The following is an 18,378-nucleotide window of genomic DNA, read 5'->3' on the forward strand; positions in this document are numbered from 1 at the left end:
CCCGCAATGCAGATGTCCTTTTGTAGGGCGCGTTTGGGCCTCTGATGGCAGCCAGGTTTGGAGGAGGGGGCAGCTTTGGTCTGGGAGAAATCCTCGTCCTTATGGAATTTTTGTAGGCAAAAGCCCTGCATGGGCCGCAGGCAAGTTGACTCCGAAAGGAGGCACTTTTCCCCAAGAAGCCAAAATCAAGAACCCTCAATGCAGGTGTCATTTTGTAGGGCGCGTTTGGTCCTCCGATGGCAGCCAGGTTTGGAGGAGGGGGCAGCTTTGGTCTGGGAGAAATCCTCGTCCTTATGGAATTTTTGTAGTCTAAAGCCCAGCACGGGCCGCAGGCTAGTTAGGCAAGTTGGCTTTGAAAGGAGGCACTTTTCCCCAAGAAGCCAAACTCAAGAACCCACAATGCAGATGTCATTTTGTAGGGCGCGTTTGGGCCTCCGATGTCAGCCAGGTTTGGAGGAGGGGGCAGCTTTGGTCTGGGAGAAATCCTCGTCCTTATGGAATTTTTGTAGGCAAAAACCCCGCATGGGCCGCAGGCAAGTTAGGCAAGTTGGCTTTGAAAGGAGGCACTTTTCCCCAAGAAGCCAAACTCAAGAACCCACAATGCAGATGTCATTTTGTAGGGCGCGTTTGGGCCTCTGATGGCAGCCAGGTTTGGAGGAGGGGGCAGCTTTGGTCTGGGAGAAATCCTCGTCCTTATGGAATTTTTGTACTCAAAAGCCCAGGACGGGCCGCAGGCAAGTTAGGCAAGTTGGCTTTGAAAGGAGGCACTTTTCCCCAAGAAGCCAAACTCAAGAACCCTCAATGCAGATGTCATTTTGTGGGGCGCGTTTGGGCCTCCGATGGCAGCCAGGTTTGGAGGAGGGGGCAGCTTTGGTCTGGGAGAAATCCTCGTCCTTATGGAATTTTTGTAGTCTAAAGCCCAGCACGGGCTGCAGGCAAGTTGGCTTTGAAAGGAGGCACTTTCCCCCAAGAAGCCAAACTCAGGAGCCCACTTGGCAGATGTCATTTTGTAGGGCGCGTTTGGGCCACCGATGGCAGCCAGGTTTGGAGGAGGGGGCAGCTTTGGTCTGGGAGAAATCCTCGTCCTTATGGAATTTTTGTAGGCAAAAGCCCAGCACGGGCCGCAGGCAAGTTGGCTTTGAAAGGAAGTACTTCCAACCAAGAAGCCAAACTCAAGAGCCCACTTGGCAGATGTCATTTTGTAGGGCGCGTTTGGGCCTCCGATGGCAGCCAGGTTTGGAGGAGGGGGCAGCTTTGGTCTGGGAGAAATCCTCGTCCTTATGGAATTTTTGTAGGCAAAAGCCCAGGACGGGCCGCAGGCAAGTTGGCTTTGAAAGGAGGCACTTCCACCCAAGAAGCCAAACTCAAGAGCCCACTTGGAGGTGTCATTTTGTAGGGCAGGTTTGGGCCTCCGATGGCAGCCAGGTTTGGAGGAGGGGGCAGCTTTGGTCTGGGAGAAATCCTCGTCCTTCTGGAATTTTTGTAGTCAAAAGCCCTGCATGGGCCGCCGGCAAGTTGACTCCGAAAGGAGGCACTTTTCCCCAAGAAGCCAAACTCAAGAGCCCACTTGGCAGATGTCATTTTGTAGGGCGCGTTTGGGCCTCCGATGGCAGCCAGGTTTGGAGGAGGGGGCAGCTTTGGTCTGGGAGAAATCCTTGTACTTATGGAATTTTTGTAGGCAAAAGCCCAGGACGGGCCGCAGGCAAGTTAGGCATGTTGGCTTTGAAAGGAGGCACTTTTCCCCAAGAAGCCAAACTCAAGAACCCGCAATGCAGATGTCCTTTTGTAGGGCGCGTTTGGGCCTCTGATGGCAGCCAGGTTTGGAGGAGGGGGCAGCTTTGGTCTGGGAGAAATCCTCGTCCTTATGGAATTTTTGTACTCAAAAGCCCAGGACGGGCCGCAGGCAAGTTAGGCATTTTGGCTCCGAAAGGAAGCACTTTTCCCCAAGAAGCCAAACTCAAGAGCCCACTTGGCAGATGTCATTTTGTAGGGCGCGTTTGGGCCTCCGATGGCAGCCAGGTTTGGAGGAGGGGGCAGCTTTGGTCTGGGAGAAATCCCCGTCCTTATGGAATTTTTGTCGGCAAAAGCCCTGCATGGGCCGCAGGCAAGTTGACTCCGAAAGGAGGCACTTTTCCCCAGGAAGCCAAACTCAAGAGCCCACTTGGCAGATGTCATTTTGTAGGGCGCGTTTGGGCCTCCGATGGCAGCCAGGTTTGGAGGAGGGGGCAGCTTTGGTCAGGGAGAAATCCTCGTCCTTATGGAATTTTTGTAGCAAAAGCCCGGGACGGGACGCAGGCATGTTGGTTTTGAAAGGAGTCACTTTTCCGCAAGAAGCCAAACTCAAGAGCCCACTTGGCAGGTGTCATTTTGTAGGGCACGTTTGGGCCTCGATTGCAGCCAGGTTTGGAGGAGGGGGCAGCTTTGGTCTGGGAGAAATCCTCGTCCTTCTGGAATTTTTGGAGGCAAAAGCCCAGGACGGGCCGCAGGCAAGTTGGCTTTGAAAGGAGGCACTTCCACCCAAGAAGCCAAACTCAAGAGCCCACTTGGCAGGTGTCATTTTGTAGGGCACGTTTGGGCCTCCGATGGCAGCCAGGTTTGGAGGAGGGGGCAGCTTTGGTCTGGGAGAAATCCTCGTCCTTCTGGAATTTTTGGAGGCAAAAGCCCTGCATGGGCCGCAGGCAAGTTGACTCCGAAAGGAGGCACTTTTCCCCAGGAAGCCAAACTCAAGAACCCTCAATGCAGGTGTCATTTTGTGGGGCGCGTTTGGGCCTCTGATGGCAGCCAGGTTTGGAGGAGGGGGCAGCTTTGGTCTGGGAGAAATCCTCGTCCTTATGGAATTTTTGTAGTCTAAAGCCCAGGACGGGCCGCAGGCTAGTTTGGCAAGTTGGATTTGAAAGGAGGCACTTTCCCCCAAGAAGCCAAACTCAAGAGCCCACTTGGCAGATGTCATTTTGTAGGGCGCGTTTGGGCCTCCGATGGCAGCCAGGTTTGGAGGAGGGGGCAGCTTTGGTCTGGGAGAAATCCTCGTCCTTATGGAATTTTTGTAGGCAACAGCCCAGGAAGGGCCGCAGGCAAGTTGGCTTTGAAAGGAGGTACTTCCACCCAAGAAGCCAAACTCAAGAGCCCACTTGGCAGATGTCATTTTGTAGGGCGCGTTTGGGCCTCCGATGACAGCCAGGTTTGGAGGAGGGGGCTGCTTTGGTCTGGGAGAAATCCTCGTCCTTATGGAATTTTTGTAGGCAAAAGCCCTGCATGGGCCGCAGGCAAGTTGAGTCCGAAATGAGGCACTTTTCCCCAGAAAGCCAAACTCAAGAGCCCACTTGGCAGATGTCATTTTGTAGGGCGCGTTTGGGCCTCCGATGGCAGCCAGGTTTGGAGGAGGGGGCAGCTTTGGTCTGGGAGGAATCCTCGTCCTTATGGAATTTTTGTAGCAAAAGCCCGGGACGGGACGCAGGCAAGTTGGTTTTGAAAGGAGTCACTTTTCCCCAAGAAGCCAAACTCAAGAGCCCACTTGGCAGGTGTCATTTTGTAGGGCGCGTTTGGGCCTCCGATGTCAGCCAGGTTTGGAGGAGGGGGCAGCTTTGGTCTGGGAGAAATCCTCGTCCTTATGGAATTTTTGTAGGCAAAAACCCCGCATGGGCCGCAGGCAAGTTAGGCAAGTTGGCTTTGAAAGGAGGCACTTTTCCCCAAGAAGCCAAACTCAAGAACCCACAATGCAGATGTCATTTTGTAGGGCGCGTTTGGGCCTCCGATGGCAGCCAGGTTTGGAGGAGGGGGCAGCTTTGGTCTGGGAGAAATCCTCGTCCTTATGGAATTTTTGTAGCAAAAGCCCAGGACGGGCCGCAGGCAAGTTAGGCAAGTTGGCTCCGAAAGGAGGCACTTTTCCCCAAGAAGCCAAACTCAAGAACCCTCAATGCAGATGTCATTTTGTGGGGCGCGTTTGGGCCTCCGATGGCAGCCAGGTTTGGAGGAGGGGGCAGCTTTGGTCTGGGAGAAATCCTCGTCCTTATGGAATTTTTGTAGTCTAAAGCCCAGCACGGGCTGCAGGCAAGTTGGCTTTGAAAGGAGGCACTTTCCCCCAAGAAGCCAAACTCAGGAGCCCACTTGGCAGATGTCATTTTGTAGGGCGCGTTTGGGCCACCGATGGCAGCCAGGTTTGGAGGAGGGGGCAGCTTTGGTCTGGGAGAAATCCTCGTCCTTATGGAATTTTTGTAGGCAAAAGCCCAGCACGGGCCGCAGGCAAGTTGGCTTTGAAAGGAAGTACTTCCACCCAAGAAGCCAAACTCAAGAGCCCACTTGGCAGATGTCATTTTGTAGGGCGCGTTTGGGCCTCCGATGGCAGCCAGGTTTGGAGGAGGGGGCAGCTTTGGTCTGGGAGAAATCCTCGTCCTTATGGAATTTTTGTAGGCAAAAGCCCAGGACGGGCCGCAGGCAAGTTGGCTTTGAAAGGAGGCACTTCCACCCAAGAAGCCAAACTCAAGAGCCCACTTGGCAGATGTCATTTTGTAGGGCACGTTTGGGCCTCCGATGGCAGCCAGGTTTGGAGGAGGGGGCAGCTTTGGTCTGGGAGAAATCCTCGTCCTTCTGGAATTTTTGTAGTCAAAAGCCCTGCATGGGCCGCCGGCAAGTTGACTCCGAAAGGAGGCACTTTTCCCCAAGAAGCCAAACTCAAGAGCCCACTTGGCAGGTGTCATTTTGTGGGGCGCGTTTGGGCCTCCGATGGCAGCCAGGTTTGGCGGAGGGGGCAGCTTTGGTCTGGGAGGAATCCTCGTCCTTATGGAATTTTTGTAGCAAAAGCCCGGGACTGGATGCAGGCAAGTTGGTTTGGAAAGAAGTCACTTTTCCCCAAGAAGCCAAACTCAAGAGCCCACTTGGCAGGTGTCATTTTGTAGGGCGCGTTTGGGCCTCCGATGGCAGCCAGGTTTGGAGGAGGGGGCAGCTTTGGTCTGGGAGAAATCCTCGTCCTTATGGAATTTTTGTAGGCAAAACCCCGCATGGGCCGCAGGCAAGTTAGGCAAGTTGGCTTTGAAAGGAGGCACTTTTCCCCAAGAAGCCAAACTCAAGAACCCACAATGCAGATGTCATTTTGTGGGGCGCGTTTGGGCCTCCGATGGCAGCCAGGTTTGGAGGAGGGGGCAGCTTTGGTCTGGGAGAAATCCTCGTCCTTCTGGAATTTTTGTAGGCAAAAGCCCTGCATGGGCCGCAGGCAAGTTGACTCCGAAAGGAGGCACTTTTCCCCAGGAAGCCAAACTCAAGAACCCTCAATGCAGGTGTCATTTTGTGGGGCGCGTTTGGGCCTCTGATGGCAGCCAGGTTTGGAGGAGGGGGCAGCTTTGGTCTGGGAGAAATCCTCGTCCTTATGGAATTTTTGTAGGCAAAAGCCCAGCACGGGCCGCAGGCTAGTTAGGCAAGTTGGCTTCGAAAGGAGGCACTTCCACCCAAGAAGCCAAACTCAAGGGCCCACTTGGCAGGTGTCATTTTGTAGGGCACGTTTGGGCCTCCGATGGCAGCCAGGTTTGGAGGAGGGGGCAGCTTTGGTCTGGGAGAAATCCTCGTCCTTATGGAATTTTTGTAGTCTAAAGCCCAGCACGGGCTGCAGGCAAGTTGGCTTTGAAAGGAGGCACTTTTCCCCAAGAAGCCAAACTCAAGAGCCCACTTGGCAGGTGTCATTTTGTAGGGCACGTTTGGGCCTCTGATGGCAGCCAGGTTTGGAGGAGGGGGCAGCTTTGGCCTGGGAGAAATCCTCTTCCTTCTGGAATTTTTGGAGGCAAAAGCCCAGGACGGGCCGCAGGCAAGTTAGGCAAGTTGGCTCCGAAAGGAGGCACTTTTCCCCAAGAAGCCAAACTCAAGAACCCTCAATGCAGATGTCATTTTGTGGGGCGCGTTTGGGCCTCTGATGGCAGCCAGGTTTGGAGGAGGGGGCAGCTTTGGTCTGGGAGAAATCCTCGTCCTTATGGAATTTTTGTAGTCTAAAGCCCAGCACGGGCCGCAGGATAGTTAGGCAAGTTGGCTTTGAAAGGAGGCACTTTTCCACAAGAAGCCAAACTCAAGAGCCCACTTGGCAGGTGTCATTTTGTAGGGCGCGTTTGGGCCTCCGATGTCAGCCAGGTTTGGAGGAGGGGGCAGCTTTGGTCTGGGAGAAATCCTCGTCCTTATGGAATTTTTGTAGGCAAAAACCCCGCATGGGCCGCAGGCAAGTTAGGCAAGTTGGCTTTGAAAGGAGGCACTTTTCCCCAAGAAGCCAAACTCAAGAACCCACAATGCAGATGTCATTTTGTAGGGCGCGTTTGGGCCTCCGATGGCAGCCAGGTTTGGAGGAGGGGGCAGCTTTGGTCTGGGAGAAATCCTCGTCCTTATGGAATTTTTGTAGCAAAAGCCCAGGACGGGCCGCAGGCAAGTTAGGCAAGTTGGCTCCGAAAGGAGGCACTTTTCCCCAAGAAGCCAAACTCAAGAACCCTCAATGCAGATGTCATTTTGTGGGGCACGTTTGGGCCTCCGATGTCAGCCAGGTTTGGAGGAGGGGGCAGCTTTGGTCTGGGAGAAATCCTCGTCCTTATGGAATTTTTGTAGTCTAAAGCCCAGCACGGGCTGCAGGCAAGTTGGCTTTGAAAGGAGGCACTTTCCCCCAAGAAGCCAAACTCAGGAGCCCACTTGGCATATGTCATTTTGTAGGGCGCGTTTGGGCCACCGATGGCAGCCAGGTTTGGAGGAGGGGGCAGCTTTGGTCTGGGAGAAATCCTCGTCCTTATGGAATTTTTGTAGGCAAAAGCCCAGCACGGGCCGCAGGCAAGTTGGCTTTGAAAGGAAGTACTTCCACCCAAGAAGCCAAACTCAAGAGCCCACTTGGCAGATGTCATTTTGTAGGGCGCGTTTGGGCCTCCGATGGCAGCCAGGTTTGGAGGAGGGGGCAGCTTTGGTTTGGGAGAAATCCTCGTCCTTATGGAATTTTTGTAGGCAAAAGCCCAGGACGGGCCGCAGGCAAGTTGGCTTTGAAAGGAGGCACTTCCACCCAAGAAGCCAAACTCAAGAGACCACTTGGCAGATGTCATTTTGTAGGGCACGTTTGGGCCTCCGATGGAAGCCAGGTTTGGAGGAGGGGGCAGCTTTGGTCTGGGAGAAATCCTCGTCCTTCTGGAATTTTTGTAGTCAAAAGCCCTGCATGGGCCGCCGGCAAGTTGACTCCGAAAGGAGGCACTTTTCCCCAAGAAGCCGAACTCAAGAGCCCACTTGGCAGATGTCATTTTGTAGGGCGCGTTTGGGCCTCCGATGGCAGCCAGGTTTGGAGGAGGGGGCAGCTTTGGTCTGGGAGAAATCCTTGTACTTATGGAATTTTTGTAGGCAAAAGCCCAGGACGGGCCGCAGGCAAGTTAGGCATGTTGGCTTTGAAAGGAGGCACTTTTCCCCAAGAAGCCAAACTCAAGAACCCGCAATGCAGATGTCCTTTTGTAGGGCGCGTTTGGGCCTCTGATGGCAGCCAGGTTTGGAGGAGGGGGCAGCTTTGGTCTGGGAGAAATCCTCGTCCTTATGGAATTTTTGTAGGCAAAAGCCCATCACGGGCCGCAGGCTAGTTAGGCAAGTTGGCTTCGAAAGGAGGCACTTCCACCCAAGAAGCCAAACTCAAGAGCCCACTTGGCAGGTGTCATTTTGTAGGGCACGTTAGGGCCTCTGATGGCAGCCAGGTTTGGAGGAGGGGGCAGCTTTGGCCTGGGAGAAATCCTCTTCCTTCTGGAATTTTTGGAGGCAAAAGCCCAGGACGGGCCGCAGGCAAGTTAGGCAAGTTGGCTCCGAAAGGAGGCACTTTTCCCCAAGAAGCCAAACTCAAGAACCCTCAATGCAGATGTCATTTTGTGGGGCGCGTTTGGGCCTCTGATGGCAGCCAGGTTTGGAGGAGGGGGCAGCTTTGGTCTGGGAGAAATCCTCGTCCTTATGGAATTTTTGTAGTCTAAAGCCCAGCACGGGCCGCAGGATAGTTAGGCAAGTTGGCTTTGAAAGGAGGCACTTTTCCACAAGAAGCCAAACTCAAGAGCCCACTTGGCAGGTGTCATTTTGTAGGGCGCGTTTGGGCCTCCGATGTCAGCCAGGTTTGGAGGAGGGGGCAGCTTTGGTCTGGGAGAAATCCTCGTCCTTATGGAATTTTTGTAGGCAAAAACCCCGCATGGGCCGCAGGCAAGTTAGGCAAGTTGGCTTTGAAAGGAGGCACTTTTCCCCAAGAAGCCAAACTCAAGAACCCACAATGCAGATGTCATTTTGTAGGGCGCGTTTGGGCCTCCGATGGCAGCCAGGTTTGGAGGAGGGGGCAGCTTTGGTCTGGGAGAAATCCTCGTCCTTATGGAATTTTTGTAGCAAAAGCCCAGGACGGGCCGCAGGCAAGTTAGGCAAGTTGGCTCCGAAAGGAGGCACTTTTCCCCAAGAAGCCAAACTCAAGAACCCTCAATGCAGATGTCATTTTGTGGGGCACGTTTGGGCCTCCGATGTCAGCCAGGTTTGGAGGAGGGGGCAGCTTTGGTCTGGGAGAAATCCTCGTCCTTATGGAATTTTTGTAGTCTAAAGCCCAGCACGGGCTGCAGGCAAGTTGGCTTTGAAAGGAGGCACTTTCCCCCAAGAAGCCAAACTCAGGAGCCCACTTGGCATATGTCATTTTGTAGGGCGCGTTTGGGCCACCGATGGCAGCCAGGTTTGGAGGAGGGGGCAGCTTTGGTCTGGGAGAAATCCTCGTCCTTATGGAATTTTTGTAGGCAAAAGCCCAGCACGGGCCGCAGGCAAGTTGGCTTTGAAAGGAAGTACTTCCACCCAAGAAGCCAAACTCAAGAGCCCACTTGGCAGATGTCATTTTGTAGGGCGCGTTTGGGCCTCCGATGGCAGCCAGGTTTGGAGGAGGGGGCAGCTTTGGTTTGGGAGAAATCCTCGTCCTTATGGAATTTTTGTAGGCAAAAGCCCAGGACGGGCCGCAGGCAAGTTGGCTTTGAAAGGAGGCACTTCCACCCAAGAAGCCAAACTCAAGAGCCCACTTGGCAGATGTCATTTTGTAGGGCACGTTTGGGCCTCCGATGGAAGCCAGGTTTGGAGGAGGGGGCAGCTTTGGTCTGGGAGAAATCCTCGTCCTTCTGGAATTTTTGTAGTCAAAAGCCCTGCATGGGCCGCCGGCAAGTTGACTCCGAAAGGAGGCACTTTTCCCCAAGAAGCCGAACTCAAGAGCCCACTTGGCAGATGTCATTTTGTAGGGCGCGTTTGGGCCTCCGATGGCAGCCAGGTTTGGAGGAGGGGGCAGCTTTGGTCTGGGAGAAATCCTTGTACTTATGGAATTTTTGTAGGCAAAAGCCCAGGACGGGCCGCAGGCAAGTTAGGCATGTTGGCTTTGAAAGGAGGCACTTTTCCCCAAGAAGCCAAACTCAAGAACCCGCAATGCAGATGTCCTTTTGTAGGGCGCGTTTGGGCCTCTGATGGCAGCCAGGTTTGGAGGAGGGGGCAGCTTTGGTCTGGGAGAAATCCTCGTCCTTATGGAATTTTTGTACTCAAAAGCCCAGGACGGGCCGCAGGCAAGTTAGGCATTTTGGCTCCGAAAGGAAGCACTTTTCCCCAAGAAGCCAAACCCAAGGGCCCACCTGGCAGGTGTCATTTTGTAGGGCGCGTTTGGGCCTCCGATGGCAGCCAGGTTTGGAGGAGGGGGCAGCTTTGGTCTGGGAGGAATCCTCGTCCTTATGGAATTTTTGTAGCAAAAGCCCGGGACTGGATGCAGGCAAGTTGGTTTTGAAAGGAGTCACTTTTCCCCAAGAAGCCAAACTCAAGAGCCCACTTGGCAGGTGTCATTTTGTAGGGCGCGTTTGGGCCTCCGATGGCAGCCAGGTTTGGAGGAGGGGGCAGCTTTGGTCTGGGAGAAATCCTCGTCCTTATGGAATTTTTGTAGGCAAAACCCCGCATGGGCCGCAGGCAAGTTAGGCAAGTTGGCTTTGAAAGGAGGCACTTTTCCCCAAGAATCCAAACTCAAGAACCCACAATGCAGATGTCATTTTGTAGGGCGCGTTTGGGCCTCCGATGGCAGCCAGGTTTGGAGGAGGGGGCAGCTTTGGTCTGGGAGAAATCCTCGTCCTTATGGAATTTTTGTAGGCAAAAGCCCAGCACGGGCCGCAGGCTAGTTAGGCAAGTTGGCTTCGAAAGGAGGCACTTTTCCCCAAGAAGCCAAACTCAAGAGCCCACTTGGCAGGTGTCATTTTGTAGGGCACGTTTGGGCCTCCGATGGCAGCCAGGTTTGGAGGAGGGGGCAGCTTTGGTCTGGGAGAAATCCTCGTCCTTCTGGAATTTTTGTAGTCTAAAGCCCAGCACGGGCTGCAGGCAAGTTGGCTTTGAAAGGAGGCACTTCCACCCAAGAAGCCAAACTCAAGAGCCCACTTGGCAGGTGTCATTTTGTAGGGCACGTTTGGGCCTCTGATGGCAGCCAGGTTTGGAGGAGGGGGCAGCTTTGGCCTGGGAGAAATCCTCTTCCTTCTGGAATTTTTGGAGGCAAAAGCCCAGGACGGGCCGCAGGCAAGTTAGGCAAGTTGGCTCCGAAAGGAGGCACTTTTCCCCAAGAAGCCAAACTCAAGAACCCTCAATGCAGATGTCATTTTGTGGGGCGCGTTTGGGCCTCTGATGGCATCCAGGTTTGGAGGAGGGGGCAGCTTTGGTCTGGGAGAAATCCTCGTCCTTATGGAATTTTTGTAGTCTAAAGCCCAGCACGGGCCGCAGGATAGTTAGGCAAGTTGGCTTTGAAAGGAGGCACTTTTCCCCAAGAAGCCAAACTCAAGAACCCACAATGCAGATGTCATTTTGTAGGGCGCGTTTGGGCCTCCGATGGCAGCCAGGTTTGGAGGAGGGGGCAGCTTTGGTCTGGGAGAAATCCCCGTCCTTATGGAATTTTTGTAGCAAAAGCCCAGGACGGGCCGCAGGCAAGTTAGGCAAGTTGGCTCCCAAAGGAGGCACTTTTCCCCAAGAAGCCAAACTCAAGAACCCTCAATGCAGATGTCATTTTGTGGGGCGCGTTTGGGCCTCCGATGGCAGCCAGGTTTGGAGGAGGGGGCAGCTTTGGTCTGGGAGAAATCCTCGTCCTTATGGAATATTTGTAGGCAAAAGCCCAGGACGGGCCGCAGGCAAGTTGGCTTTGAAAGGAGGCACTTTCCCCCAAGAAGCCAAACTCAGGAGCCCACTTGGCAGATGTCATTTTGTAGGGCGCGTTTGGGCCACCGATGGCAGCCAGGTTTGGAGGAGGGGGCAGCTTTGGTCTGGGAGAAATCCTCGTCCTTATGGAATTTTTGTAGGCAAAAGCCCAGCACGGGCCGCAGGCAAGTTGGCTTTGAAAGGAAGTACTTCCACCCAAGAAGCCAAACTCAAGAGCCCACTTGGCAGATGTCATTTTGTAGGGCGCGTTTGGGCCTCCGATGGCAGCCAGGTTTGGAGGAGGGGGCAGCTTTGGTCTGGGAGAAATCCTCGTCCTTATGGAATTTTTGTAGGCAAAAGCCCAGGACGGGCCGCAGGCAAGTTGGCTTTGAAAGGAGGCACTTCCACCCAAGAAGCCAAACTCAAGAGCCCACTTGGCAGATGTCATTTTGTAGGGCACGTTTGGGCCTCCGATGGCAGCCAGGTTTGGAGGAGGGGGCAGCTTTGGTCTGGGAGAAATCCTCGTCCTTCTGGAATTTTTGTAGTCAAAAGCCCTGCATGGGCCGCCGGCAAGTTGACTCCGAAAGGAGGCACTTTTCCCCAAGAAGCCAAACTCAAGAGCCCACTTGGCAGATGTCATTTTGTAGGGCGCGTTTGGGCCTCCGATGGCAGCCAGGTTTGGAGGAGGGGGCAGCTTTGGTCTGGGAGAAATCCTTGTACTTATGGAATTTTTGTAGGCAAAAGCCCAGGACGGGCCGCAGGCAAGTTAGGCATTTTGGCTCCGAAAGGAAGCACTTTTCCCCAAGAAGCCAAACTCAAGAGCCCACTTGGCAGATGTCATTTTGTAGGGCGCGTTTGGGCCTCCGATGGCAGCCAGGTTTGGAGGAGGGGGCAGCTTTGGTCTGGGAGAAATCCTCGTCCTTCTGGAATTTTTGGAGGCAAAAGCCCTGCATGGGCCGCAGGCAAGTTGACTCCGAAAGGAGGCACTTTTCCCCAGGAAGCCAAACTCAAGAGCCCACTTGGCAGATGTCATTTTGTAGGGCGCGTTTGGGCCTCCGATGGCAGCCAGGTTTGGAGGAGGGGGCAGCTTTGGCCTGGGAGAAATCCTCTTCCTTCTGGAATTTTTGGAGGCAAAAGCCCAGGACGGGCCGCAGGCAAGTTAGGCAAGTTGGCTCCGAAAGGAGGCACTTTTCCCCAAGAAGCCAAACTCAAGAACCCTCAATGCAGATGTCATTTTGTGGGGCGCGTTTGGGCCTCTGATGGCATCCAGGTTTGGAGGAGGGGGCAGCTTTGGTCTGGGAGAAATCCTCGTCCTTATGGAATTTTTGTAGTCTAAAGCCCAGCACGGGCCGCAGGATAGTTAGGCAAGTTGGCTTTGAAAGGAGGCACTTTTCCCCAAGAAGCCAAACTCAAGAACCCACAATGCAGATGTCATTTTGTAGGGCGCGTTTGGGCCTCCGATGGCAGCCAGGTTTGGAGGAGGGGGCAGCTTTGGTCTGGGAGAAATCCCCGTCCTTATGGAATTTTTGTAGCAAAAGCCCAGGACGGGCCGCAGGCAAGTTAGGCAAGTTGGCTCCCAAAGGAGGCACTTTTCCCCAAGAAGCCAAACTCAAGAACCCTCAATGCAGATGTCATTTTGTGGGGCGCGTTTGGGCCTCCGATGGCAGCCAGGTTTGGAGGAGGGGGCAGCTTTGGTCTGGGAGAAATCCTCGTCCTTATGGAATATTTGTAGGCAAAAGCCCAGGACGGGCCGCAGGCAAGTTGGCTTTGAAAGGAGGCACTTTCCCCCAAGAAGCCAAACTCAGGAGCCCACTTGGCAGATGTCATTTTGTAGGGCGCGTTTGGGCCACCGATGGCAGCCAGGTTTGGAGGAGGGGGCAGCTTTGGTCTGGGAGAAATCCTCGTCCTTATGGAATTTTTGTAGGCAAAAGCCCAGCACGGGCCGCAGGCAAGTTGGCTTTGAAAGGAAGTACTTCCACCCAAGAAGCCAAACTCAAGAGCCCACTTGGCAGATGTCATTTTGTAGGGCGCGTTTGGGCCTCCGATGGCAGCCAGGTTTGGAGGAGGGGGCAGCTTTGGTCTGGGAGAAATCCTCGTCCTTATGGAATTTTTGTAGGCAAAAGCCCAGGACGGGCCGCAGGCAAGTTGGCTTTGAAAGGAGGCACTTCCACCCAAGAAGCCAAACTCAAGAGCCCACTTGGCAGATGTCATTTTGTAGGGCACGTTTGGGCCTCCGATGGCAGCCAGGTTTGGAGGAGGGGGCAGCTTTGGTCTGGGAGAAATCCTCGTCCTTCTGGAATTTTTGTAGTCAAAAGCCCTGCATGGGCCGCCGGCAAGTTGACTCCGAAAGGAGGCACTTTTCCCCAAGAAGCCAAACTCAAGAGCCCACTTGGCAGATGTCATTTTGTAGGGCGCGTTTGGGCCTCCGATGGCAGCCAGGTTTGGAGGAGGGGGCAGCTTTGGTCTGGGAGAAATCCTTGTACTTATGGAATTTTTGTAGGCAAAAGCCCAGGACGGGCCGCAGGCAAGTTAGGCATTTTGGCTCCGAAAGGAAGCACTTTTCCCCAAGAAGCCAAACTCAAGAGCCCACTTGGCAGATGTCATTTTGTAGGGCGCGTTTGGGCCTCCGATGGCAGCCAGGTTTGGAGGAGGGGGCAGCTTTGGTCTGGGAGAAATCCTCGTCCTTCTGGAATTTTTGGAGGCAAAAGCCCTGCATGGGCCGCAGGCAAGTTGACTCCGAAAGGAGGCACTTTTCCCCAGGAAGCCAAACTCAAGAGCCCACTTGGCAGATGTCATTTTGTAGGGCGCGTTTGGGCCTCCGATGGCAGCCAGGTTTGGAGGAGGGGGCAGCTTTGGTCTGGGAGAAATCCTCGTCCTTATGGAATTTTTGTAGCAAAAACCCGGGACGGGACGCAGGCATGTTGGTTTTGAAAGGAGTCACTTTTCCCCAAGAAGCCAAACTCAAGAGCCCACTTGGCAGGTGTCATTTTGTAGGGCACGTTTGGGCCTCGATGGCAGCCAGGTTTGGAGGAGGGGGCAGCTTTGGTCTGGGAGAAATCCTCGTCCTTATGGAATTTTTGGAGGCAAAAGCCCAGGACGGGCCGCAGGCAAGTTGGCTTTGAAAGGAGGCACTTCCACCCAAGAAGCCAAACTCAAGAGCCCACTTGGCAGGTGTCATTTTGTAGGGCACGTTTGGGCCTCCGATGGCAGCCAGGTTTGGAGGAGGGGGCAGCTTTGGTCTGGGAGAAATCCTCGTCCTTCTGGAATTTTTGGAGGCAAAAGCCCTGCATGGGCCGCAGGCAAGTTGACTCCGAAAGGAGGCACTTTTCCCCAGGAAGCCAAACTCAAGAACCCTCAATGCAGGTGTCATTTTGTGGGGCGCGTTTGGGCCTCTGATGGCAGCCAGGTTTGGAGGAGGGGGCAGCTTTGGTCTGGGAGAAATCCTCGTCCTTATGGAATTTTTGTAGGCAAAAGCCCAGGACGGGCCGCAGGCAAGTTGGCTTTGAAAGGAGGCACTTCCACCCAAGAAGCCAAACTCAAGAGCCCACTTGGCAGATGTCATTTTGTAGGGCACGTTTGGGCCTCCGATGGCAGCCAGGTTTGGAGGAGGGGGCAGCTTTGGTCTGGGAGAAATCCTCGTCCTTCTGGAATTTTTGTAGTCAAAAGCCCTGCATGGGCCGCCGGCAAGTTGACTCCGAAAGGAGGCACTTTTCCCCAAGAAGCCAAACTCAAGAGCCCACTTGGCAGATGTCATTTTGTAGGGCGCGTTTGGGCCTCCGATGGCAGCCAGGTTTGGAGGAGGGGGCAGCTTTGGTCTGGGAGAAATCCTTGTACTTATGGAATTTTTGTAGGCAAAAGCCCAGGACGGGCCGCAGGCAAGTTAGGCATTTTGGCTCCGAAAGGAAGCACTTTTCCCCAAGAAGCCAAACTCAAGAGCCCACTTGGCAGATGTCATTTTGTAGGGCGCGTTTGGGCCTCCGATGGCAGCCAGGTTTGGAGGAGGGGGCAGCTTTGGTCTGGGAGAAATCCCCGTCCTTATGGAATTTTTGTCGGCAAAAGCCCTGCATGGGCCGCAGGCAAGTTGACTCCGAAAGGAGGCACTTTTCCCCAGGAAGCCAAACTCAAGAGCCCACTTGGCAGATGTCATTTTGTAGGGCGCGTTTGGGCCTCCGATGGCAGCCAGGTTTGGAGGAGGGGGCAGCTTTGGTCTGGGAGAAATCCTCGTCCTTATGGAATTTTTGTAGCAAAAACCCGGGACGGGACGCAGGCATGTTGGTTTTGAAAGGAGTCACTTTTCCCCAAGAAGCCAAACTCAAGAGCCCACTTGGCAGGTGTCATTTTGTAGGGCACGTTTGGGCCTCGATGGCAGCCAGGTTTGGAGGAGGGGGCAGCTTTGGTCTGGGAGAAATCCTCGTCCTTATGGAATTTTTGGAGGCAAAAGCCCAGGACGGGCCGCAGGCAAGTTGGCTTTGAAAGGAGGCACTTCCACCCAAGAAGCCAAACTCAAGAGCCCACTTGGCAGGTGTCATTTTGTAGGGCACGTTTGGGCCTCCGATGGCAGCCAGGTTTGGAGGAGGGGGCAGCTTTGGTCTGGGAGAAATCCTCGTCCTTCTGGAATTTTTGGAGGCAAAAGCCCAGGACGGGCCGCAGGCAAGTTGGCTTTGAAAGGAGGCACTTCCACCCAGGAAGCCAAACTCAAGAACCCTCAATGCAGGTGTCATTTTGTGGGGCGCGTTTGGGCCTCTGATGGCAGCCAGGTTTGGAGGAGGGGGCAGCTTTGGTCTGGGAGAAATCCTCGTCCTTATGGAATTTTTGTAGTCTAAAGCCCAGCACGGGCCGCAGGCTAGTTTGGCAAGTTGGCTTTGAAAGGAGGCACTTTCCCCCAAGAAGCCAAACTCAAGAGCCCACTTGGCAGATGTCATTTTGTAGGGCGCGTTTGGGCCTCCGATGGCAGCCAGGTTTGGAGGAGGGGGCAGCTTTGGTCTGGGAGGAATCCTCGTCCTTATGGAATTTTTGTAGGCAACAGCCCAGGAAGGGCCGCAGGCAAGTTGGTTTGAAAGGAGGTACTTCCACCCAAGAAGCCAAACTCAAGAGCCCACTTGGCAGATGTCATTTTGTAGGGCGCGTTTGGGCCTCCGATGACAGCCAGGTTTGGAGGAGGGGGCTGCTTTGGTCTGGGAGAAATCCTCGTCCTTATGGAATTTTTGGAGGCAAAAGCCCTGCATGGGCCGCAGGCAAGTTGAGTCCGAAATGAGGCACTTTTCCCCAGAAAGCCAAACTCAAGAGCCCACTTGGCAGATGTCATTTTGTAGGGCGCGTTTGGGCCTCCGATGGCAGCCAGGTTTGGAGGAGGGGGCAGCTTTGGTCTGGGAGGAATCCTCGTCCTTATGGAATTTTTGTAGCAAAAGCCCGGGACGGGACGCAGGCAAGTTGGTTTTGAAAGGAGTCACTTTTCCCCAAGAAGCCAAACTCAAGAGCCCACTTGGCAGGTGTCATTTTGTAGGGCGCGTTTGGGCCTCCGATGGCAGCCAGGTTTGGAGGAGGGGGCAGCTTTGGTCTGGGAGAAATCCTCGTCCTTATGGAATTTTTGTAGGCAAAAACCCCGCATGGGCCGCAGGCAAGTTAGGCAAGTTGGCTTTGAAAGGAGGCACTTTTGCCAAGAAGCCAAACTCAAGAACCCACAATGCAGATGTCATTTTGTAGGGCGCGTTTGGGCCTCCGATGGCAGCCAGGTTTGGAGGAGGGGGCAGCTTTGGTCTGGGAGAAATCCTCGTCCTTATGGAATTTTTGTAGCAAAAGCCCAGGACGGGCCGCAGGCAAGTTAGGCAAGTTGGCTCCGAAAGGAGGCACTTTTCCCCAAGAAGCCAAACTCAAGAACCCGCAATGCAGATGTCATTTTGTGGGGCGCGCTTGGGCCTCCGATGGCAGCCAGGTTTGGAGGAGGGGGCAGCTTTGGTCTGGGAGAAATCCTCGTCCTTATGGAATTTTTGTAGTCTAAAGCCCAGCACGGGCTGCAGGCAAGTTGGCTTTGAAAGGAGGCACTTTCCCCCAAGAAGCCAAACTCAGGAGCCCACTTGGCATATGTCATTTTGTAGGGCGCGTTTGGGCCACCGATGGCAGCCAGGTTTGGAGGAGGGGGCAGCTTTGGTCTGGGAGAAATCCTCGTCCTTATGGAATTTTTGGAGGCAAAAGCCCAGGACGGGCCGCAGGCAAGTTGGCTTTGAAAGGAGGCACTTCCACCCAAGAAGCCAAACTCAAGAGCCCACTTGGCAGGTGTCATTTTGTAGGGCACGTTTGGGCCTCCCATGGCAGCCAGGTTTGGAGGAGGGGGCAGCTTTGGTCTGGGAGAAATCCTCGTCCTTCTGGAATTTTTGGAGGCAAAAGCCCTGCATGGGCCGCAGGCAAGTTGACTCCGAAAGGAGGCACTTTTCCCCAGGAAGCCAAACTCAAGAACCCTCAATGCAGGTGTCATTTTGTGGGGCGCGTTTGGGCCTCTGATGGCAGCCAGGTTTGGAGGAGGGGGCAGCTTTGGTCTGGGAGAAATCCTCGTCCTTATGGAATTTTTGTAGGCAAAAGCCCAGGACGGGCCGCAGGCAAGTTGGCTTTGAAAGGAGGCACTTCCACCCAAGAAGCCAAACTCAAGAGCCCACTTGGCAGATGTCATTTTGTAGGGCACGTTTGGGCCTCCGATGGCAGCCAGGTTTGGAGGAGGGGGCAGCTTTGGTCTGGGAGAAATCCTCGTCCTTCTGGAATTTTTGTAGTCAAAAGCCCTGCATGGGCCGCCGGCAAGTTGACTCCGAAAGGAGGCACTTTTCCCCAAGAAGCCAAACTCAAGAGCCCACTTGGCAGATGTCATTTTGTAGGGCGCGTTTGGGCCTCCGATGGCAGCCAGGTTTGGAGGAGGGGGCAGCTTTGGTCTGGGAGAAATCCTTGTACTTATGGAATTTTTGTAGGCAAAAGCCCAGGACGGGCCGCAGGCAAGTTAGGCATTTTGGCTCCGAAAGGAAGCACTTTTCCCCAAGAAGCCAAACTCAAGAGCCCACTTGGCAGATGTCATTTTGTAGGGCGCGTTTGGGCCTCCGATGGCAGCCAGGTTTGGAGGAGGGGGCAGCTTTGGTCTGGGAGAAATCCCCGTCCTTATGGAATTTTTGTCGGCAAAAGCCCTGCATGGGCCGCAGGCAAGTTGACTCCGAAAGGAGGCACTTTTCCCCAGGAAGCCAAACTCAAGAGCCCACTTGGCAGATGTCA

This window comes from Cinclus cinclus, chromosome 27 (assembly GCF_963662255.1).
Source record: "Cinclus cinclus chromosome 27, bCinCin1.1, whole genome shotgun sequence".
Lineage (NCBI taxonomy): Eukaryota > Metazoa > Chordata > Aves > Passeriformes > Cinclidae > Cinclus > Cinclus cinclus.